Below are 12,263 nucleotides of genomic sequence, written 5' to 3' on the forward strand. Positions count from 1 at the left end.
ACCTTCAGGAATTGAAGGAAACTGTGTTATCAGGCTTGGCTTAAATTAAGATAAGATCCCGAAGCGCTTCGCCAGGTCCAGTAGATGTAGTTGTTTAATTACACTCGTACTGTTATCTCGATACTTGCTGCTATTAGGACAACTGTAAATCACGTGTATTTCAGTTAAGTGGACCGTTTTGTTGGAGACAGGTTATTATAAGAAATAGTTAGAAATATAACTTTGTAATAGATAGAAGACAGCAGACTGAACGTCTTCTGGGAAGATATTACAAAATATAACTTTGTAATAGATAGAAGACAGCAGACTGAACGTCTTCTGGGAAGATATTACAAAATATAACGTTGTAATAGATAGAAGACAGCATATTGAACGTCTTCTGGGAAGATATTACAAAATATAACTTTGTAATAGATAGAAGACAGCAGACTGAACGTCTTCTGGGAAGATATTACAAAATATAACGTTGTAATAGATAGAAGGCAGCAGACTGAACGTCTTCTGGGAAGATATTACAAAATATAACTTTGTAATAGATAGAAGACAGCAGACTGAACGTCTTCTGGGAAGATATTACAAAATATAACTTTGTAATAGATAGAAGACAGCAGACTGAACGTCTTCTGGGAAGATATTACAAAATATAACTTTGTAATAGATAGAAGACAGCAGACTGAACGTCTTCTGGGAAGATATTACAAAATATAACTTTGTAATCACAGACACCGATATCAATTTGAATATTTCTTTGCTATATCTTATCACAAAATGTTCTTGGTGGAGTCGATACACGACAAATCTTAAAATATAGAAAATCTGGAAACATTTACCTTAGAGAAAATTGACCTTAAGCTTTAGAAGGTACCATTTATAAGACAGATGCCTTAAAGATAGTCTGGAAGGTACCATTTATAAAACAAATACCTTAAAGATAGTCTGGAAGGTACCATTTATAAAACAGATACTTTAAAGATAGTCTGGAAGGTACCATTTATAAAACAGGTACCTTAAAGATAGTCTGGAAGGTACCATTTATAAAACAGGTACCTTAAAGATAGTCTGGAAGGTACCATTTATAAAACAGGTACCTTAAAGATAGTCTGGAAGGTACCATTTATAAAACAGGTACCTTAAAGATAGTCTGGAAGGTACCATTTATAAAACAGATACCTTAAAGATAGTCTGGAAGGTACCATTTATAAAACAAATACTTTAAAGATAGTCTGGAAGGTACCATTTATAAAACAGATACTTTAAAGATAGTCTGGAAGGTACCATTTATAAAACAGGTACCTTAAAGATAGTCTGGAAGGTACCATTTATAAAACAGGTACCTTAAAGATAGTCTGGAAGGTACCATTTATAAAACAGGTACCTTAAAGATAGTCTGGAAGGTACCATTTATAAAACAGGTACCTTAAAGATAGTCTGGAAGGTACCATTTATAAAACAGATACCTTAAAGATAGTCTGGAAGGTACCATTTATAAAACAAATACTTTAAAGATAGTCTGGAAGGTACCATTTATAAAACAGATACTTTAAAGATAGTCTGGAAGGTACCATTTATAAAACAGGTACCTTAAAGATAGTCTGGAAGGTACCATTTATAAAACAGGTACCTTAAAGATAGTCTGGAAGGTACCATTTATAAAACAGGTACCTTAAAGATAGTCTGGAAGGTACCATTTATAAAACAGGTACCTTAAAGATAGTCTGGAAGGTACCATTTATAAAACAGATACCTTAAAGATAGTCTGGAAGGTACCATTTATAAAACAAATACTTTAAAGATAGTCTGGAAGGTACCATTTATAAAACAGGTACCTTAAAGATAGTCTGGAAGGTACCATTTATAAAACAGGTACCTATATTAAGTAAAGCCTGAGTAGCTCGAACTTATAAGCATGCCTCATGGAAAGTCTGTGTATTTACAATTTGTCAAAGTATTTGTTTACAGGAAAGATTAAACACACTATTTTTAGTTTACATGTGATAATTTATCTGCATGTTTGTAAAACATGTCCTCCTTTTGATCAACAGTCGAACTAACAACTGTAGAGACCAATTAGAAATATTTTAACCGCTAGCTTCCGAGGACGTCGTATTTTTGTTTCCTAACACCTCACTAACTGCTGGTGTTTTGTAACAACTGACTAGCTAGTGTTTATGATGCTGTGTGGGTTACCTTAACATACTGATGTGTTTCTGAAACTTCAAGAGAAAATTCTAGTACGTTCTTTCTTCTTATTTTTTAGGGGAGGGGCGGGAAAGAGTTTGATTTTTGGACAGTTGCCAAGTAACTCCTGACACAATAGGTTGCTAAAACATTCATAAATGAAGTAGTTGTGTCGTTTTAGGGTATATTTTTACCATTATGTAACACCTGTTGGATAAGAAGCACTCATCATTATTGGCTTCCATTTAAAAACTATACATTGTATTTGTTTCCAATCCGAACCGGTAGGACGTCGACTCTCTTGCCCTGTTTGACCTTTGTTCGCTCGTTGAATGAATATTTGATCAAGGGGCGTCGGTCTTTATTGTCTAGTTCTGGGAGTTATCGGTAGTTGTTTGTTTACATGTACTCCAATATCACAATAACGTAGCCTAGCAGGTGCTAGGTAAAGCGAGCATCGATTCGAGAAGGTATACTATGACCCTTTAACTGCCTCCGCCTTCCTATGTCAACAGTTACGTAGATGCATCACGTTGATAAAGTGTTAAAATCAGCCGCGCCCATCATGCTCTTCTGTTGTGCTGCGCCGATTCGACAGAGCACAGGGGCCTTAACAGTTAGGCCTTAACAGTTAGAGACCACTGACGTGATGGTTGAACAATCTCTTAAGTGTCTCAAGGTCACCCAGTGAGGTAAGTGACGTAATTATGTCCGATTTGTAAATTTTTAATTGTTTTAACGGGATTACCCAAGAATGGCGAGAGAAACGACAAGTTTACAGTCTAAATAATTCATGCACGATATGGGAAGGAACTCTGTCATTCAACACACAGGGAAGGTAGGTTCACTTCTATAAACCGATCAGCAGTCATTCACTACCATAGGACTGTATTAGCTAGAAACAAATATATTGATAGAGAAACACTCTCTAGCCAAGCAAAGAACAACCTGGGAGTGACAACAATAACAAAGTTCCAGATCTGAACAGGTAATGCTGAGAGAAAACGATCAGATTGTCAGAGGGAAGAAGACCCGGGTGAGGAGTTATTAGAGACAAGACAATCTGGGAAGAACTGATCGGAGGGAAGACTTAGTCGTGTGGAACTGATTGGAGAAATAAGTCTCAGGTGTGAGAGGTAGAAGGAACTGACGAAGATAACATTCAATATGAGAACCTGATTGATACTGATTACAACAGACATTCGAAGAATAAAAAAACACCCAGTCAGACACAAGAGTTAGAAGAAAGTATGACAACAACTGAGCTAAGAGGATGTGTACGTTGTAAAATAATGGGTTTTCAACAACGTTTGAAAATATATGACATCGTATTACACAACAACATGGTTATACAGGTAGTATATTAACTAGTATCGTGTTACCCAACAACCTGGTAATACAAGTAGTATATTAACTGGTATCGTGTTACACAACAACCTGGTAATACAAGTAGTATATTAACTGGTATCGTGTTACACAACAACCTGGTAATACAAGTAGTATATTAACTGGTATCGTGTTACACAACAACCTGGTAATACAGGTAGTACATTAACTGGTATCGTGTTACACAACAACCTGGTAATACAGGTAGTATATTAACTACTATCGTGTTACACAACAACCTGGTAATATAAGTAGTATATTAACTAGTATCGTGTTACACAACAACCTGGTAATACAAGTAGTATATTAACTACTATCGTGTTACACAACAACCTGGTAATACAAGTAGTATATTAACTACTATTGTGTTACACAACAACCTGGTAATACAAGTAGTATATTAACTAGTATCGTGTTACACAACAACCTGGTAATACAGGTAGTATATTAACTACTATCGTGTTACACAACAACCTGGTAATACAGGTAGTATATTAACTAGTATCGTGTTACACAACAACCTGGTAATACAAGTAGTATATTAACTGGTATCGTGTTACACAACAACCTGGTAATACAGGTAGTATATTAACTAGTATCGTGTTACACAACAACCTGGTAATACAAGTAGTATATTAACTAGTATCGTGTTACACAACAACATGGTAATACAAGTAGTATATTAACTACTATCGTGTTACACAACAACCTGGTAATACAGGTAGTATATTAACTAATATCGTGTTACACAACAACCTGGTAATACAAGTAGTATATTAACTGGTATCGTGTTACACAACAACCTGGTAATACAGGTAGTATATTAACTGGTATCGTGTTACACAACAACCTGGTAATACAGGTAGTATATTAACTGGTATCGTGTTACACAACAACCTGGTAATACAGGTAGTATATTAACTAATATCGTGTTACACAACAACCTGGTAATACAAGTAGTATATTAACTGGTATCGTGTTACACAACAACCTGGTAATACAGGTAGTATATTAACTACTATCGTGTTACACAACAACCTGGTAATACAAGTAGTATATTAACTACTATCGTGTTACACAACAACCTGGTAATACAAGTAGTATATTAACTAGTATCGTGTTACACAACAACCTGGTAATATAAGTAGTATATTAACTACTATCGTATTACACAACAACATGGTTATACAGGTAGTATATTAACTAGTATCGTGTTACACAACAACATGGTAATACAGGTAGTATATTAACTACTATCGTGTTACACAACAACATGGTAATACAGGTAGTATATTAACTACTATCGTGTTACACAACAACATGGTAATACAAGTAGTATATTAACTAGTATCGTGTTACACAACAACATGGTAATACAAGTAGTATATTAACTACTATCGTGTTACACAACAACATGGTAATACAGGTAGTATATTAACTACTATCGTGTTACACAACAACCTGGTAATGCAGGTAGTATATTAACTAGTATCGTGTTACACAACAACCTGGTAATACAGGTAGTATATTAACTACTATCGTGTTACACAACAACTTGGTTATACAGGTAGTATATTAACTAGTATCGTGTTACACAACAACATGGTAATTCAGGTAGTATATTAACTACTATCGTGTTACACAACAACCTGGTAATATAAGTAGTATATTAACTAGTATCGTGTTACACAACAACCTGGTAATATAAGTAGTATATTAACTAGTACCGTGTTACACAACAACATGGTAATACAGGTAGTATATTAACTAGTATCGTATTACACAACAACCTGGTAATACAGGTAGTATATTAACTACTATCGTGTTACACAACAACCTGGTAATACAAGTAGTATATTAACTAGTATCGTGTTACACAACAACCTGGTATTAAGGTAGAATATTAACTAGTATCGTGTTACACAACAACATGGTAATACAGGTAGTATATTAACTAGTATCGTATTACACAACAACCTGGTAATACAGGTAGTATATTAACTACTATCGTGTTACACAACAACCTGGTAATATAAGTAGTATATTAACTAGTATCGTGTTACACAACAACATGGTAATACAGGTAGTATATTAACTAGTATCGTATTACACAACAACCTGGTAATACAGGTAGTATATTAACTAGTATCGTGTTACACAACAACCTGGTAATACAGGTAGTATATTACCTAGTATCGTGTCACACAACAACATGGTAATACAGGTAGTATATTAACCAGTATCGTGTTAGACAACAACATGGTAATACCGGTAGTATATTAACTGGTATCGTGTTACACAACAACTTGGTTATACAGGTAGTATATTAACTAATATCGTGTTACACAACAACATGGTTATACAGGTAGTATATTAACTACTATCGTGTTACACAACAATCTGGTAATACAGGTAGTATATTAACTAGTACCGTGTTACACAACAACCTGGTATTAAGGTAGAATATTAACTAGTATCGTGTTACACAACAACATGGTAATACAGGTAGTATATTAACTACTATCGTGTTACACAACAACATGGTAATACAAGTAGTATATTAACTAGTATCGTGTTACACAACAACATGGTAATACAAGTAGTATATTAACTACTATCGTGTTACACAACAACCTGGTAATACAGGTAGTATATTAACTAATATCGTGTTACACAACAACCTGGTAATACAAGTAGTATATTAACTGGTATCGTGTTACACAACAACCTGGTAATACAGGTAGTATATTAACTGGTATCGTGTTACACAACAACCTGGTAATACAGGTAGTATATTAACTAATATCGTGTTACACAACAACCTGGTAATACAAGTAGTATATTAACTGGTATCGTGTTACACAACAACCTGGTAATACAGGTAGTATATTAACTACTATCGTGTTACACAACAACCTGGTAATACAAGTAGTATATTAACTACTATCGTGTTACACAACAACCTGGTAATACAAGTAGTATATTAACTAGTATCGTGTTACACAACAACCTGGTAATATAAGTAGTATATTAACTACTATCGTATTACACAACAACATGGTTATACAGGTAGTATATTAACTAGTATCGTGTTACACAACAACATGGTAATACAGGTAGTATATTAACTACTATCGTGTTACACAACAACATGGTAATACAGGTAGTATATTAACTACTATCGTGTTACACAACAACATGGTAATACAAGTAGTATATTAACTAGTATCGTGTTACACAACAACATGGTAATGCAGGTAGTATATTAACTAGTATCGTGTTACACAACAACCTGGTAATACAGGTAGTATATTAACTACTATCGTGTTACACAACAACTTGGTTATACAGGTAGTATATTAACTACTATCGTATTACACAACAACATGGTTATACAGGTAGTATATTAACTAGTATCGTGTTACACAACAACATGGTAATACAGGTAGTATATTAACTACTATCGTGTTACACAACAACCTGGTAATATAAGTAGTATATTAACTAGTATCGTGTTACACAACAACCTGGTAATATAAGTAGTATATTAACTAGTACCGTGTTACACAACAACATGGTAATACAGGTAGTATATTAACTAGTATCGTATTACACAACAACCTGGTAATACAGGTAGTATATTAACTACTATCGTGTTACACAACAACCTGGTAATACAAGTAGTATATTAACTAGTATCGTGTTACACAACAACCTGGTATTAAGGTAGAATATTAACTAGTATCGTGTTACACAACAACATGGTAATACAGGTAGTATATTAACTAGTATCGTATTACACAACAACCTGGTAATACAGGTAGTATATTAACTACTATCGTGTTACACAACAACCTGGTAATATAAGTAGTATATTAACTAGTATCGTGTTACACAACAACATGGTTATACAGGTAGTATATTAACTAGTATCGTATTACACAACAACCTGGTAATACAGGTAGTATATTAACTAGTATCGTGTTACACAACAACCTGGTAATACAGGTAGTATATTACCTAGTATCGTGTCACACAACAACATGGTAATACAGGTAGTATATTAACCAGTATCGTGTTAGACAACAACATGGTAATACCGGTAGTATATTAACTGGTATCGTGTTACACAACAACTTGGTTATACAGGTAGTATATTAACTAATATCGTGTTACACAACAACATGGTTATACAGGTAGTATATTAACTACTATCGTGTTACACAACAACATGGTAATACAGGTAGTATATTAACTAGTATCGTATTACACAACAACCTGGTAATACAGGTAGTATATTAACTACTATCGTGTTACACAACAACCTGGTAATATAAGTAGTATATTAACTAGTATCGTGTTACACAACAACATGGTTATACAGGTAGTATATTAACTAGTATCGTATTACACAACAACCTGGTAATACAGGTAGTATATTAACTAGTATCGTGTTACACAACAACCTGGTAATACAGGTAGTATATTACCTAGTATCGTGTCACACAACAACATGGTAATACAGGTAGTATATTAACCAGTATCGTGTTAGACAACAACATGGTAATACCGGTAGTATATTAACTGGTATCGTGTTACACAACAACTTGGTTATACAGGTAGTATATTAACTAATATCGTGTTACACAACAACATGGTTATACAGGTAGTATATTAACTACTATCGTGTTACACAACAATCTGGTAATACAGGTAGTATATTAACTAGTATCGTGTTACACAACAACCTGGTATTAAGGTAGAATATTAACTAGTATCGTGTTACACAACAACATGGTTATACAGGTAGTATATTAACTAGTATCGTGTTGCACAACAACATGGTAATGCAGGTAGTATATTAACTACTATCGTGTTACACAACAATCTGGTAATACAGGTAGTATATTAACCAGTATCGTGTTAGACAACAACATGGTAATACCGGTAGTATATTAACTGGTATCGTGTTACACAACAACTTGGTTATACAGGTAGTATATTAACTAATATCGTGTTACACAACAACATGGTTATACAGGTAGTATATTAACTACTATCGTGTTACACAACAATCTGGTAATACAGGTAGTATATTAACTAGTATCGTGTTACACAACAACCTGGTATTAAGGTAGAATATTAACTAGTATCGTGTTACACAACAACATGGTTATACAGGTAGTATATTAACTAGTATCGTGTTGCACAACAACATGGTAATGCAGGTAGTATATTAACTAGTATCGTGTTACACAACAACATTGTTATACAGGTAGTATATTAACTAATATCGTATTACACAACAACATGGTTATACAGGTAGTATATTAACTAGTATCGTGTTACACAACAACCTGGTAATACAAGTAGTATATTAACTAGTATCATATTCCACAACATCCTGGAAATACAGGTAGTATATTAACTAGTATCGTGTTACACAACAACATGGTTATACAGGTAGTATATTAACTAGTATAGTGTTACACAACAACATGGTAATGCAGGTAGTATATTAACTAGTATCGTGTTACATAACAACCTGGTAATACAGGTAGTATGTTAACTAAAATTGTGTTACACAACAACTTGGTTATACAGGTAGTATATTAACTAGAATTGTGTTACACAACAACTTGGTTATACAGGTAGTATGTTAACTGGTATCGTGTTACACAACAACCTGGTAATACAGGTAGTATGTTAACTAGAATTGTGTTACACAACAACTTGGTTATACAGGTAGTATATTAACTAGTATCGTGTTACACAACAACATGGTTATTTATACAGGTAGTATGTTAACTGGTATCGTGTTACACAACAACCTGGTAATAGAAGTAGTATATTAACTGGTATCGTGTTACACAACAACCTGGTAATACAGGTAGTATATTAACTAGTATCGTGTTACACAACAACCTGGTAATACAGGTAGTATGTTAACTGGTATCGTGTTACACAACAACCTGGTAATACAGGTAGTATGTTAACTAGAATTGTGTTACACAACAACTTGGTTATACAAGTAGTATATTAACTAGTATCGTGTTACACAACAACTTGGTTATACAAGTAGTATATTAACTAGTATCGTGTTACACAACAACATGGTTATACAGGTAGTATATTAACTAGAATTGTGTTACACAACAACATGGTTATACAGGTAGTATATTAACTAGTATCATATTGCACAACATCCTGGTAATGCAGGTAGTATATTAACTAGTATCGTGTTACACAACAACTTGGTTATACAAGTAGTATATCAACTAATATCGTGTTACACAACAACCAGGTAATACAGGTAGTATGTTAACTGGTATCGTGTCACACAACAACTTGGTTATACAGGTAGTATAGTAACTAGAATTGTGTTACACAACAACATGGTTATACAGGTAGTATATTAACTAGTATCGTGTTACACAACAACATGGTTATACAGGTAGTATATTAACTAGTATGATATTGCACAACAACCTGGTAATACAGGTAGTATATTAACTAGTATCGTGTTACACAACAACCTGGTAATACAGGTAGTATGTTAACTGGTATCGTGTTACACAACAATTTGGTTATACAGGTAGTATAGTAACTAGAATTGTGTTACACAACAACCTGGTAATACAGGTAGTATATTAACTAGTATCGTGTTACACAACAACCTGGTAATACAGGTAGTATATTAACTAGTATCGTGTTACACAACAACATGGTTGTACAGGTAGTATATTAACTAATATCGTGTTACACAACAACATGATTATACAGGTAGTATATTAACTAGTTTCGTGTTACACAACAACCTGGTAATAGAGGTGGAAAATTAACTAGAATTGTGTTACACAACAACTTGGTAATACAAGTATACTGATCCAGTGTAACACCATGTTGAACATCACATTGTGATTCATGCCGAACGCCAATTTCGTAAATTCGGTTCCTAAACATATACTCTCGGAATCAAACACTTCGCGTTGTTTGGTTATCATGTGACTAGAATATGTCAACCAGAGTTTGGCTAAGGTCACACGTAAGGACAATATTTAAACAATTCTATGTTACTAACCTTACACAATAAAAAAATTAAACATATACAATTATTCAACCATTGTGTTGTCATCCTGGAGAACAGAAAACAGAAACGTTACACACAATCTACATGTGATGTGTGAAAACCACATGAATCAGAGAAAACAGAAACGTTATACACAATCTACATGTGATGTGTGAAAACCACATGAATCAGAGAAAACAGAAACGTTATACACAATCTACATGTGATGTGTGAAAACCACATGAATCAGAGAAAACAGAAACGTTATACACAATCTACATGTGATGTGTGAAAACCACATGAATCAGAGAAAACAGAAACGTTATACACAATCTGCATGTGATGTGTGAAAACCACATGAATCAGAGAAAGCAGAAACGTTATACACAATCTACATGTGATGTGTGAAAACCACATGAATCAAAGAAAACAGAAACGTTATACACAATCTACATGTGATGTGTGAAAACCACATGAATCAGAGAAAGCAGAAACGTTATACACAATCTGCATGTGATGTGTGAAAACCACATGAATCAAAGTAAACAGAAACGTTATACACAATCTACATGTGATGTGTCAAAACCACATGAATCAAAGAAAACAGAAATGACATCCTAGTATAGAAACGTGCCATGCAATCTACGTGTCACTTATCAAAACCACGTGAATCAAAGACAACACAAACGACATCCTAGTTTAGAAACGTGCCATGCAACCTACGTGTCACTTATCAAAATCACGTGAATCAAAGACAACACAAACGGCATCCTAGTTTAGAAACGTGCCATTCAATCTACGTGTCACTTATCAAAACCACGTGAATAAAAGACAACACAAACGGCATCCTAGTTTAGAAACGTGCCATTCAATCTACGTGTCACTTATCAAAACCACGTGAATAAAAGACAACACAAACGGCATCCTAGTATAGAAACGTGCCATGCAATCTACGTGTCACTTATCAAAACCACGTGAATCAAAGACAACACAAACGGCATCCTAGTATAGAAACGTGCCATGCAACCTACGTGTCACTTATCAAAACCACGTGAATCAAAGACAACACAAACGACATCCTAGTTTAGAAACGTAGGATGCAATCTACGTGTCACTTATCAAAATCACGTGAATCAAAGACAACACAAACGACATCCTAGTTTAGAAACGTGCCATGCAATCTAGGTGTCACTTATCAAAACCACGTGAATCAAAGACAACACAAACGACATCCTAGTTTAGAAACGTGCCATGCAATCTAGGTGTCACTTATCAAAACCACGTGAATCAAAGACAACACAAACGACATCCTAGTTTAGAAACGTGCCATGCAATCTACGTGTCACTTATCAAAACCACGTGAATAAAGACAACACAAACGACATCCTAGTTTAGAAACGTAGGATGCAATCTACGTGTCACTTATCAAAATCACGTGAATCAAAGACAACACAAACGACATCCTAGTTTAGAAACGTGCCATGCAATCTAGGTGTCACTTATCAAAATCACGTGAATCAAAGACAACACAAACGACATCCTAGTTTAGAAACGTGCCATGCAATCTAGGTGTCACTTATCAAAACCACGTGAATCAAAGACAACACAAACGACATCCTAGTTTAGAAAC

Source organism: Tachypleus tridentatus, chromosome 4 (assembly GCF_004210375.1).
Source record: "Tachypleus tridentatus isolate NWPU-2018 chromosome 4, ASM421037v1, whole genome shotgun sequence".
Classification (NCBI taxonomy): Eukaryota; Metazoa; Arthropoda; class Merostomata; order Xiphosura; family Limulidae; genus Tachypleus; species Tachypleus tridentatus.